Source organism: Dermacentor silvarum, chromosome 7 (genome assembly GCF_013339745.2).
Source record: "Dermacentor silvarum isolate Dsil-2018 chromosome 7, BIME_Dsil_1.4, whole genome shotgun sequence".
Classification (NCBI taxonomy): domain Eukaryota; kingdom Metazoa; phylum Arthropoda; class Arachnida; order Ixodida; family Ixodidae; genus Dermacentor; species Dermacentor silvarum.
This window is the reverse complement of record NC_051160.1, coordinates 176,713,087-176,726,684: the sequence shown is the minus strand read 5'-3', so window position 1 is coordinate 176,726,684 and position 13,598 is coordinate 176,713,087. Positions and strand designations below refer to the sequence as shown.

At 46.9% G+C, this 13,598-nt stretch overlaps 1 protein-coding gene across 2 annotated transcripts in view; it reads right to left on the bottom strand.

Moving 5' to 3' along the window:
• LOC119458717 (isoaspartyl peptidase/L-asparaginase) overlaps window positions 1-13,396 on the bottom strand; it is a 221,336-nt gene extending 207,940 nt beyond the window's left edge. For both annotated transcript variants that reach the window (XM_037720573.2, XM_049671392.1), the window contains exons 1-2: window positions 13,295-13,396; window positions 13,123-13,208 (exon numbers count right to left, since the gene is read on the bottom strand). The gene's annotated coding sequence lies outside the window, so the exon portion shown is untranslated. The remainder of the gene's footprint in view (window positions 1-13,122; window positions 13,209-13,294) is intronic.
• Window positions 13,397-13,598: the final 202 nt, after the last annotated feature.

Genomic DNA, 13,598 nt, shown 5'->3' with positions numbered 1-13,598 from the left:
CACGCGCAACGCCAGTGAAACTAACCGCCGTGCGCGAGTGGCTGGCTACGGTAAAGGAGGCGTGACGTGTAAACCAAAATACAACAGCGTAAATTAAAAACGACTTCCATAATCAGGTGGTCGCAAACCTTACATACCGAGCAACGAAGCGCTAAAAAAATACTGCGTCTGTGAAACATACACACGGCATATTAAATGTGATTGAATAAGGCAACTTGGGACATGTTCCAGGTGCCATAAATTTACGTCTTCGACCCTCGAAGAGTTAACGGCTATTGGTTATGAAGATGTGCAGATGCGATACTGATAAAAAAAATACTCATCAAGGCAAAGCACTTTGAAGCGCGCCGCGTGTAACACTATTTATGAACGCAAGCGTAGCCGAGTCTAAGCTCGTGTGATTCAATATGGCGGTGCCAGCGAGGTTGTCTCCACCCTGAACGGCGGCGCTGGCATCGAGGCACCCTAGGCACGGGGACTCTCTCGCGGCATCTGCTTGCCTGTCCGTTTGGTCGTCTGCTCCGCGCACGCCCTGACGCCTGTAGCGTACATAGCTCTTGCGGTTCACGGAGTGACGTTAGCAGGAGAAACAAGTTATGTATAATTTTATTTAATTTATTTTATACAGGCCAAATGCAGGTCATTTGTCAGGTGGCCTACGTGGGACTTTACAAGGCACAGGAACAGAAAATAAACAAATTACGGAAACTAAGACGGAAAGAAAAACTATATAGCAAATGGTAAGGCGATATAATGGCAGTTCGGGTGGTCTCAAGCAATGACAGACGACAGCGAAAAGAAGTTTTTATACAAAAGCTGACGTTTATCACTCTTTTTTTAACTGAGCACGCATCAAGTGCTAAGATGCTTCGCTTGCTTCTTTGTTTCTCGCGGTGCTTTTCGTGTCGCCCGGTTCTCTTGCGAGCAGAATCCCCACATTCTCATTAAACATAATAATTGGGAATTCCTGCCAGTGTTTCCTGCTTATTATTTGGCAATAGAAGCTCTGATTATGTGTCTGCATAACTAGGGGAATCATCTCGAAGGCGAGGCTGAGAATTTACAGGGTAGCCAGCCGGTATTTACACTGGCTAACCTCCTTGTCTTTCTTTCTCTTTCTCTCTCTCTCTCTACATTACGGCATGTCTCTGGACAAGGAAGGACACCTGCACTGTGTGTAGTTGTAGACAAATTTAAATTGAGCTCCTCTCGTCATTCCGCATTGGCGCCTTCTGGTTCCTCCTGACATTCAGCATCATTGAGCTACGCCAGGCTTCCCTAAACAAATTGAAGGAACGGCTCCGCTTCGAAGTCGAGGCACTTGCTTTACATCTAGTAGGACATCGCCTTTGTCTTTGCTGAAGTAACTATCAAAAATAAGCTGCTTCTCGAAGTGTCGCGAACGTATTTTGTCCATTGCTTTAAGCGCTCGCTTACCTTCAGGAATTTTTTGATGCCACTGGTGCAGTAGTTGAAGATCAGAAGGCGCCGCGATGAGCGAAAACTTCTCGCGTCCTTTGCCATACCCAGATTTACAGCCGGGAACAAAACACTGTCCTGTTGCTCAGTCTCTTCACGCACAAGTATCAAGATACCTTGTTCCATCAGGCATGAATAAACATACTGCAGCCATGGTAAACAAAGCGAGGAAGACGAAAATTTCGCACCTTCGCTTCCGTGCAGACGTAGAGTGAAAAACAAGTACTTCTGTTGTGTCTTTTTGTACAGCATCATTTATCGTCTGTTTCACCTAAAGACATCTGAAAATGTTTAGTATGTGTGCATAAAAGCGCTACCGCGTGTTTATTTGCGCTTTTATTATTTGTGCGCATAAATTTTTTGTGTTTCATTGCTGTCAAATTGAGACGGCCGAGGGTCAACGTTTGTAGCAGACGACACGCTCTACGGGTGCCGCGCTGCCAGTTCTGCGCCGCCGTCGCCGCCAGTCTCCGCCACTCAGCGCATGCGCACATGGAAGCAAGCTGTTGAGTGTTTTCCACGCGCCTTGACAGATAGCGCTACGCGATGTATAATTTGTGTTGCACGGTTTGTCCCGGGCGAATGCGTTGCGCGGCGGCGGAGTCGGCGCTCCTGTTTATCTTACTCCGTGGGAGCAACCAATGATCCTCTATTCCCTGTCGAAGTGTTACTAACTTATAGACGTTAAGAAGTGGTCGCCAGTATTCTCGTGTACTCGAAGTGTAGGGAATGAAATCGAGAGTATGACGGAAGCCCGTCTGGTTGGGACGATGCATACTTAAAAGGAAGGGATCGAGACACCGACGAAAAAAAGGTTGAAATATATTTAAAAATACATTAACGTTCCGGCTCCCCCACGGGAGCCTTGTTCACAATGAAACATGCGGCAGAGCTTGCGCCCTTTTTATGTGCGGCTCAAGACATGACCAAGGCATTTGGCATACACGGACGGCAGATTTCCTTCGTTGCGATTAAGAGTGTGCGCCATGGTTTGGATGATTAAGGATTCAAGATAAAGACGCGCAGAATGATTTCGTTCCCTGGCGACCACGCGAGATTTGTCCCAGTTAACCGTGTGTGACGTAGTTGCGCAGTGTTCGGCTAGGGCATTCGACGCAACGTGTCGTTTTTGGACGTCATTCCTGTGCTGTTGAAGTCTTGAAGTTGCCAGTTTCTCCGACGTAGACATAGCGACAGTCCGCACATGGAATGACGTACACCACACCTGGGAACTTGTCCTTTTCCAAAGGGTATTTTACACGCGCGTGCCTGTGTTTCCGGGAGGGAACGTGCGCAGCCTGCACGTCATATGAGCGCAGAACTCGTACAAGGGTCTCGCTTACGCTTGGGACGTGTGGTATAGCAGCCCGTTTTTTGGGGGTCCAAGGTAGGTGGGTACTGCACGAGCCCGCTGGCGTCCTACTCAGTCAATGAAGTGCTCAGGGTAACCACAAGCCGTCAATTCACGCCGCACAAGTGCACTGTCCGCCGTGCAGTCTTCCGCTGCGGTGCACACATTTTTCGCCCGACGAAGAAGAGCGCCGACAACAGCCCTCTTTTGCGAAGCAGGATGCACCGATGTGTAGTTGAGGTAGCGAACCAGTGTGAGTCTGCTTCCTAAACACTTAGTCTGTTTCCACATATTAGTCTTAGTCTTGAGCCGCACATAAAGAGGGCGCAAGCTCTGCCGCATGTTTCATTGTGAACAAGGCTCCCGTGGGGGAGCCGAAACGTAAATGTATTTTTAAATATATTTCAACCTTTTTGTGGTCGGTGTCTCGATCCCTTCCTTTTAAGTAAGTGTAGGGAATAATATCGATTACTCTAATTGATTTTTTTGTAAGATAAATAAGGAGTTTAGGTTTGTAGATTTTGTTCTGCCCCATACAAATAGGCAGTAATGGAAAAGTGACTGGATAAGCGTAAAATATAGTTGTTTTTTAGCCAGGTTGATAAAAGAAGCCTTAATTTTTGCATTAGTCCGACTAAGCGTGATATTTTTGGAAAGCAAGTAATTAATATGTTCAGTCCGGGTTAACTGTTCACTAAAGACCACTCCAAGAAAACGTGTAGACCTCACACGTTCAATGTTTTCCTTTTCGAAACTGAGGACAGGATCCAAGGTTAGAATTTTATTTTTAGGTTCAAACACTATAATTTTTTTCGCATTTAGCTGAAGCTCATTGGCATCCATAATGATAGTTCAGACAAATATTTGTTTGCATTTGCTATAGTGTTCAAGAAGTCGTTACCGTAGAAAAGTATGTTAGTGTCATCTGCATACAGTACTATATCAGCTGAACTAGGTACATTGGTACTAGGTAAACACCTCCGCTCTATGGTTCTAGAAGAGCTTCACGACGTACCAACGGCAGGACACCTCGGCGTATCTCGAACCTATGACCGAGTACGTCGCCGTTTTTTCTGGCCGGGCCTTGGCCGTTCCCTACGGCGTTACGTCGCCGCTTGTGAACTTTGCCAACGACGCAAGAAGCCTTCCCGCTGGTTACCTGCAGTCGCTCGACATCCCTGCCGAGCCCTTCCATCGTGTCGGCTTAGACCAATTCTCGGCCCCTTTCCGGAATCTACATCAGGAAACAAGTGGGTTGCCGTCGCTGCGGACTACGCGACCCGCTACGCCGTAACACGCGCTCTTCCGACCAGTTGCGCTACTGATCTCGCGGACTTCCTCCTACACGATATCATTTTGATGCATGGTGCTGCGCGTCAAATGCTCACCGACCGTGGCCATTCGTTCTTGTCCAAATTCATTGACGACATCATGCGTGCCTGCTCAATACAGCATAAAATTACCACCTCCTACCACCCACAAACGAACGGCCTCACTGAGCGTTTGAACCGCACGCTTAGAGACATGCTATCGAAGGAGGTTTCAGCCGACCACCGTGACTGGGACCTGGCTCTACCTTACATTACCTTTGCGTACAAGTCTTCCCGTCTCGAAACTGCTGGCTTTTCCCCGTTTTACCTGTTGTATGGCCGAGAACCGACGCTACGACTAGGCACTGTGCATCCGTCCACCAGCTTCGACTAGCGATTATGCCCGTGATGCAATCGCCCGTGCTGACCATGCTCGCCAACTTGCGCGTGCTCGTCTGCAAGCGTCCATACGGATTGCGTCTGCATACGCATTACAAGAGTGGCCACTCCAGCCTAAAAGCGGCCGAGCTACGCAGCTTCATGCCGCCCGCTAGAGGGCAATACAACACTCCCTGTCTCCAAGGGAACGCGCGTACTACCTATCTGTTGTAGTAACTTTTCTAGTCTACTTGTCTATGTGGCTGTAGACGTAGACGTTATCAACGGGATCAGTCGGCCGTGAGCGGTGGATGATAAGACTAGTATATAGAATAAAGCATAACGCATCGCTACAAAATAACGGCCATGGTGTGATGAAGCAAGGCGACGCTACAAAAGATGTGCGATAACGTCTGCGTGGTCTTTGCTGGGTTCATCTGCCAGAACGTCTGTCTGCTTGGCAAGAAGGCCTTCATTACGTTCTTTTTTCCCTTCATTACTTTGCAAATTGTTTATTTATTTGTCACTTCAGCCGTAAGTTGACATTTGTCGCATTGTGCTGTTCGGCGCAGAGAGCTTTATTGTGTTCTTCACTTCGCTCATGATGTTCGTGGATTGCTTCACATTATGTAAGAAACAGCAATTTGGATGATGATGATGATGTGTGGCGTTTAATGGCGCAAGGGCCAGCTATGGCCAAAGAGCACCATGACATATGGTAATAAAATGTTTATGTATTATGAATGAAGTGATTAAATTGAGTTGTTAATGTACATGTTATGTGGCTGTAAAAAGGCCTAAGAACGGGTCGCTGTAAACTGCGTAAAATAGAATGACAATGATTCATGACCAAATAAAAATTAGCATAAAAGTTTTACTACGAAAAGGTGATATAATAGGTTTCATACAAGGACTACTGCCTCCACAGGGCTCTTGAAGTATAGAGATGAGAGGCGTGTGGTAAAAGACATGTCACTGCGGCTACAGCCTCGAGGGCGAGGCTTTGCTACGCATGACCTGACCAAATTACTTCTAAGACGTTAACTTCATCTAGAAATCTAAAAACTGTGTTTAAGTTAAAAAGCGGTTCGTTGCTGAGAAAGAATGCTGGGTGAAATGGGATATGCTGGAGGTATGCAGAATAAAAGTACTTTTTACGCTCCCTTTCTATTTCCTTGCACTGAATGAGGACATTGAGCACTGTAAGGGTGTCGCCACACCTTCGACATGACGGAGTATCACTTCCAGTCAGTAGGTAAGAGTGGGTGCCGAAGGTATGACCTATTCTTAATCGGCAGAGGAGCACTTCTTTGTATCGTGCTGTTTTCTCTGATATCCAGTGCCCTAATTTTGGTTTGATAAAATGCAGTTTATTGAATACCTGGGTATCCCACTGTTTCTGCCAGTGCTTCTTCAGCTTTTGACGTAAGTATGGTTTAAGGTCTGTGGCAGGAATTGGTATGTTTTTGTCGGCGTCGCTAAAAACTACTGAGGTAGCGTTCCCGTCAGCATCTTCATTGCCTTTTATGCCACTATGGCCAGACACCCAGCATAGGACGATGACTTGTTTAGCCGTATACGCTGAGCACAACACTGCATATAATTGGTTAAAAACAGTGTTCTTGTTTTTTCGTACACTCATTACAGCTCGGACTACACTCAATGAGTCCGTGAACACAATAGCTTTTGGGAGATTCATTTGTTTTATGTGTTGAACTGCAGAGAGTATCGCGTACGCTTCTGCCGTAAAAATACTTGTATGTGGATTCAATGTACCGGATATTGAAAACGATGGTCCTAGAGCTGCATAGGCAACACCAGCAGGAGACTTCGAAGCGTCTGTATAAAATTCAGCACAAAAATACTTATCCTGAAGTTCAAGAAAATGTGAATGTATATGTGTATCAGGTGCTCGTTTCGATATTTCAACAAAAGAAATGTCACACTGTATATTCTGCCACTCCCAAGGCGGTGGGAGACGAGTAGGACCCATTAGAACATTCTTCAGAAGAGGGACGCCTGTTTCTTCTGACAGTGCTTCCAACCGAAGTGACAGAGGAGGCCTAGTGGCCGGGCGGTTACAGAACAGCCTGGCCGCGGACATGTCGCGAATGGTAGAATGGCATGGATGCTGGCTATCTGATTTAACCTTCAGGGTGTAGGCAAAGCTTAAGTATGTCCTTTGGAGATGTAGTGACCATTCGTTTGATTCAACGTACAGACTTTCTACAGGACTAGTCCTGAAGGCACCTGTACCAAGACGGATACCTAAGTGGTGAACCGAATCTAGCATCTTCAAAGCACTAGGTGCAGCGGAGTTGTATACTATAGCTCCATAGTCGAGGCGCGACCTAATGAGACTTTTGTAGAGGTTCAAAAGGCATCTCCTGTCACTTCCCCAAGATGTCCGGGACAATAGCTTCAGTAGATTCATTGTCTTTAGACACTTCGCTTTCAGATATTTCAAATGGGGGATAAATGTTAATTTAGTGTCTAAAATGAGGCCTAAAATTTTATGTTCATGGCTCACAGATAGCCGTTGTCCATTAAGATGAATGCAGGGGTCAGGTAGTATACCTCTCTTGTTCGAGAAAAGAACACAAGTGCTTTTTTGAGGGTTCAGTTTAAATCCATTCTCGTCAGCCCATTTACATACTTTGTTTAACCCAAGTTGTACATGTCACTCACAGATAGAAATGTTACATGATCTAAAACCTATTTGTACGTCATCCACATACACCGAATAGAACATCGTACTAGGTAAGACAGTATGGAGCGAATTCATTTTCACAACGAATAGAGTACAGCTCAGTACACCACCTTGTGGTACACCCGTTTCTTGAGTAAATGGACGAGATAGGATCATACCAACCCTAACACGGAACGTGCGATTAGATAGATAGCTTTCAATCACTCTCAAGAGGTTGCCTCGGACTCCCATTGCAGCCAGATCACGGAGAATTCCAAAACGCCAAGTTGTATCGTATGCCTTTTCCATATCTAGAAATACCGATAATAATAATAACTGTTTGTGCACAAAGGCATCCCGGATGTTCGCCTCGATGCGGACAAGGTGATCAGTTGTGGATCTACCCTCCCTAAAACCGCATTGAAAAGGGTCTAGTATTTTGTTGATTTCAAGATAATGAATCAAGCGTCGGTTTACTATTTTTCTCAAATAGTTTGCATAAGCAGCTTGTTAGGGCTATAGGCCTATAGCTGCTGGCTGAAGACGGGTCCTTGCCTTCTTTAAGAATAGGTATTATTATTGCTTCCCTCCAGGCGGACGGAATATAGCTGGCAGAGAATATGGCATTGAAAAGCGATAGGAGTGTTTTGTGTGCTTCGGGGTTTAAGTGTTTTATCATCTCGTAAAGTATTCGATCCTTTCCAGGGGCAGATTTATTACAACAATTTAGTGCGGCCTGAAATTCTGCCATGTTAAATGGACGGTTGTAGGGTTCATTTCTGTCTCCTTTGCGATCCAGAGGCAGTCGCTCCGCTTGTCGCTTGTGTCTCAGGAATGTATCTGAGTAATGGGATGAACTGGAAATGTACTGAAAATGTTCTCCTAGAGAATCAGCTTGCGCCTCAAGAGTGTCTCCTTGTGTGTTCACTAATGGTAGAGGATGAGTTTCACGGCCTTTTATCTTGTTTACCCTAGTCCAAGCTTTTCTTTCATCTGCATAAGAATTTATGCTGGAGATGTATCTCTGCCAGCTTTCCCTTTTGGCACGGCGGCGTGTTCTTCTTCCTTCAGATTTTATTTTCTTGAAGCTGATAAGATTCTCTGTAGTCGGAGAGTCGCGGAGGTGATTCCAAGCCTTATTTTGTTTTTTTCGCGCTTCTCTACATTCATCATTCCACCAGGAAACACGTCGTTTAGAAGGCGATCCATTTGTTTTGGGGATACATATTGACGCCGCATCAACAATAAACGCTGTCAAATACGCCACTGCATCATCGATAGGAAGTGTAGAGATGTCTTCCCAGTTCATGCGCGTTAGTTCTTTATAACGCTTCCAGTCGGCTGACTCGACTTTCCAATGGGGGACCCGTGGAGAGCACTCATCTGCTTTTGTTAATTTTATGACAATGGGAAAATGGTCGCTCCCATATGGATTCTTAATCACGTTCCACTCTAGGTATGGTACGAGTGTGCTAGATGCAAGGCTTAAATCAATAGATGAATATGTTTTGTTTGCCATGCTGTAAAATGTAGGCTCTTTCTTATTTAGTAAGCATGCACCTGTAGAGAGGAGGAAGCCTTCTACTAGGCGCCCTCTAGCATCACAGCGACGATCTCCCCAAAGGGTGTGGTGTGCATTAAAATCGCCCATGACAATATAAGGCTCGGGCAGTTCACAGATAAAACTGTGAAATTCTGTTTTTGACAGGTGGTAGTTCGGGGGGATGTATAAAGAGGTAATTGTGATCATCTTATTAAAAAGTACTGTACGGACAGCAACTGCCTCTAGAGGCGTTTTAAGCTGTATTTGCCGGCAAGCAACACCTTTATCTACTACTATGGCCACACCGCCCGACGAGACAAGGGCGTCGTTGCGGTCTTTTCGGTAAATGGCATACTGCCGGAGAAAGTTCGTGTGGGAAGAATTAAGATGTGTTTCTTGGACACACAGCACCCTTGGATTGTACTTATGTAGGAGTTACTTAATGTCATCTAGATTGTGGAGTAAACCCCTAACATTCCACTGTACTATTTGTGTATCCATTTTATATGTGTTTTGTGCTGTGTGTCTAAGAGAGGTAAATTAGGCTAGCTCACGAGGCCTTTCCAGGCCCCGTGATGGGGGTTTTTCCCTTTCTTCCCGGCGCGCTCGAGGGAGCTGCGCCGTTCTTTGGGCGTTGAAACGCCGGTGTTTTGTTTGTTGTATCCATCACCTCGTCTGAGGCGGTGGATAGTGCCCGCTCAGCGGGCACGTTTGCACGGGTTTCGGGCCTATCTGCACGGGCAGTGGCCCTGGGTCCCCCAGACCCGCGGGTCTGCTGGCCCTCCTTGGCAGGGGGCGGAACAGCACTGGCTGCTCCAGCCAGGGGGGCTGATGGCGTGACCGCCGTCACACTCCGTGTGACTTGGGCGGCCGCCGAATGATGTGACGTTGCCCCCCGGCGCGCCACATCGGTGTAGGACGGATTAGACTGGTTGTTCGTCGAGAAACGTTTACGTGCCTCTTGGAATGATAGGTTGAATTTGATTTTCAGTTCGATGATTTGCTTTTCTTTTTTCCACGATGGACACGAACGGGAGTACGCTGGGTGATCTCCGTCACAGTTAGCACAGTGGGTGGTGAAAGTGCAGGTATCAGACGAGTGCTCATTGGATGCACATTTTGCACAGGTGGTGCGCCCTCGGCAGCTTTGCGAACCATGCCCGAACCGCTGACACTTAAAGCATCGGCGCGGATTCGGGATGTATGGCCGTACACGGAGTTTGCAGTATCCAGTTTCTATCGAGTCTGGGAGGTTACTCGTTCCGAAGGTTATGATTACATGTTTTGTTGGGATTTGCTTGTCATCGCGCCTGATGGTGATTCTTTGGACCTTTACTACATTCTGATCTTGCCACCCCTCGAGTAGCTCGCTTTCACTAAGATCGATTAGGTCATCTTCAGAGATGACACCGCGGACAGTGTTCAATGATCTGTGTGGGCCAACTGATACAGGGATGTCTCCAAAAGCAATGAGTTTTGATAATTTGCTGTATTGGGTCTTGTCACGAACTTCAAGAAGGTCGCCGCTTCCCATCTTAGTTACTTTGTAGCCTGGGCCTAGTGATTCTGTCAAAGATTTTGAGACAACAAAAGGAGATATTGTGCGGACTGTCTTGGTTTCGTGCTGACTGTGAATTACATGATACTTTGGGAAGATTTCTTTTGGCTGCATGAAGAAATTAAAGGTTTCATCGGTGCGCCCCCTCTTGAGGGAGCGATCAGGGAGTGAAGGGAAATTCTATTCCATGAAAAGATAGCTATATTCGGCCGGGATGGCCGCCACCCACCATGGAGCCCAACTAGGGGACGACACAGGACAAACGATTCAGTTCTGTGCACGCCAACGGTGCATCCCCACTATAACCAAATACATATACCCAAGGCTGGATATAATGCACAAGGTTAACCCTTGCTGCCCATGAAGTCGGAAGTAAAAGGAAAATAAAGAGAGGACAGGAAAGATTGAAAGCGAGAGAAAAAGACGAAGATTGTAGAAAAGGAGAGGAAAGGGCAACTACCGATTTCCCCCGGGTGGGTCAGTCCGGGGGTGCCGTCTACGCGAAGCGGAGGCCAAAGAGGTGTGTTGCCTCCACCGAGGGGCCATAAAGGTCCAAACCCCGGTATTGACTCAACCCCCAGGATCCCCTTTTCCCCGGACACGGCTAAGCCGCGCACGGCTACACGCGGGAGGGTCCAACCCTCGTGTGCTCGGGTACGTGGTGGCGCAACTCACCAAACGCCTACTTGCGCAGACGCCCCTGCGGGGAAACAGCAATTTGGAATGCTGCGCAGCACGTTTGTGAGAAAATCGTTTCTTGGCGCGAGAAAGTGAGTCGGCACACGCCGGTATATGTAGTCTGAATTCAATGCACGTGTGTACAATTGTGTGAAAGAATACAGTTATTCTTAGGATCGTTATTCATGGCGTGCGCAGATTGCTTGAAGCCTTTGTTACGAGCGCAATTAGAAAGAACTTGCGAATTGAGAAGAATGTTTGTAAGCTGTGGCTACGACGGATTCTGAATGAACACTCCTGCCTCAGTAGCGCATGCATGGCACCGAAGGTTGCTTTTTTTTTTTTTTTAGCTGTGACGCTTTTTTTTTAGCTGTGACGCACGTGACGCTTTTCGCGAAAGGGCGATCTGAAGTGCGTAGGTGAAAATTTGTGCGAAGGCGGGAGAGAAGACATAACCAATACTTTTTTTCTTTCCAGGTCGTGCCGTCCGTAGCCAAGTACTTACTATACGGGAATTACTGCTGTGTTGCGTGGTGCAGTAACAACGGCAGGACAGGGAGAGAGCGTGGTTGGGTGACAACTGAAGTGAGCAGCCTTCATTCCTTGTTTGCTATGTAGCCCGAAACTATTAATAAGAAAGTTAGGCTTCAAAGCACGAACGTTGTTTTCCTCTTTAATGCTAATGCTCCAGTTTTACCGTTCTGTGGGGTTTTTCATAATATCGCCTGTTTATTCCTTTTGTGAATTTATTCTCAACATATGGCACCTGTATTGGCACGTCTTGCACTTTGCAGTGCAACATCTTCCTGTGCATGCGTTCATCGAACGTTGCGAAAAAAAAAAGTGCATGCGCTTACTGAGACTGTGACTCGAAAATAAAATGTTTCGTCTCTTCCACACTTGTCATGTTTATTTAAAATGTCTGCATAAACACACAGTGGCATCGTGTGCTTGCTGCTCTGGCGGTACAGCTTAAACGAAGTTACTCGATGCATGCAAGCAACGCGTTAAAAAAATCGAAATATAGCCTCCGGGACGAGCACTCGCACGAAATCGATCTTGGAGGCCGTGTAATTTTTCTTTCACCAGATAAAAGCCTTCGAGATTAGTTTTCCAGCGGTCCTAATCTCTGAGTCTGTGTATCTAAGATACCACACACCCGCTAGGTGCACTGCGAACCATAATCGGCCGCAGGGTCCTATGGAAGTGTCCTCTCTTAGCTCTTCAAGATAAGTATATCTTATGCCATTACGAAAGTAAAGTGAGATACAGAAAAGAAAGTAAAGTTACTGGGTAAATAAATAACTCTGTGATTTGCGGGAAAGCCAAACACCAGGTTTCGAGAGACCCTTGATAAACATTGAAGGACCACGGGCGAAAATGACGCGCCAAGACATTCGTGCGAATACTTGAGCTGTTGTGTGAGTCCACATATTAGTCTGCTGCATAGCAGCCGGCACAGAACATGTACTCGACATCTGTCAGCCCCAACGTTTTTCTTACTGAGCCAGGTGTGAACCAGCAGCAGATGGCGCCGAAATCAAAACAATAACAAGAAAGCTTAGCGCCGGAATGACGTAAAACATGGCAGCCATGACGCCATCCTCTCAGCACCAACATTGCCGAAAAACACAGCCTTCGAGATTGCCTCCAAATCTTTGTAGCTTTGGGTTTTCATAAACCGACAATCCCCAATTTTGCAAGTGTTAACGTGGTCTTTGGAAGTCGCTAAGACAAAAATAGCTCAAATGTAGCCAACTGTGAATTTTCAACACCAAACCGCATAAAAATGAGCCCAATAATAGCCAAATCTGGCTACCCTGCCCGGCAACCTTCCAAAACGTTTCCAGTGGCGTTCGACAGGGGACAGCACAGGAACATGAAAAAAGCAGGCGGTCGCTGCTGCCTCGCCACATATGACCTTGACTTGGCTGCGCGGAGGCCCGTTTTCTCGTTCGTCGCTCTCGCGCACAGTACCGCTCAAATGAGGTTTGGGTTAAAAAAAGAACTGCACACCTGCCCCGCAGCGACGCCGACTCCGCTGCATTCCTTGCGGCTTCAGCAATCGCACAACAGGCACCAGATTAGGCCCCATTCATGTGTGTGAAAATTAAGAAAAAGGTCTCAGCGGCTCACCTCTCGTTGCCGTGTGAAGGAAAGGCCAGCGGGGAGTGTAGTGGAGCTTATCGGCTCACCGTCTGCTATCGAGCGAGGGCGTCCACCTGCGAGCCAGTGTTGCCTGCTGCACAACTAAAGCCCACAACTTTGACGGGAAGCAGATGTACGTGGTCAAATAATTTGTATTTACTGTTACATTACGACACTGAAAACCACAACTATTGGTACGTTCAGCTGAGCCACCCTGTCACCGTGGCAGTGCAGCGGATATTACGCCAAACAGCGCCCGAGTTTCACGTTTCGCTCCTGCCAGACGAACGTGCGAGCCACCAAATGAGAGTTTGCGACTGTAGCGCCCTCTGCGAGATACATGCCGAATGCGAAGTTAAGCAGACGACGCTCTATTACACAGGCCACTTATCTCTTGGTCTCACCGCGATTTGCAGACGTGAACAAGGTCAAGCATTTTATTGATGACAGATTTATTTATTTAT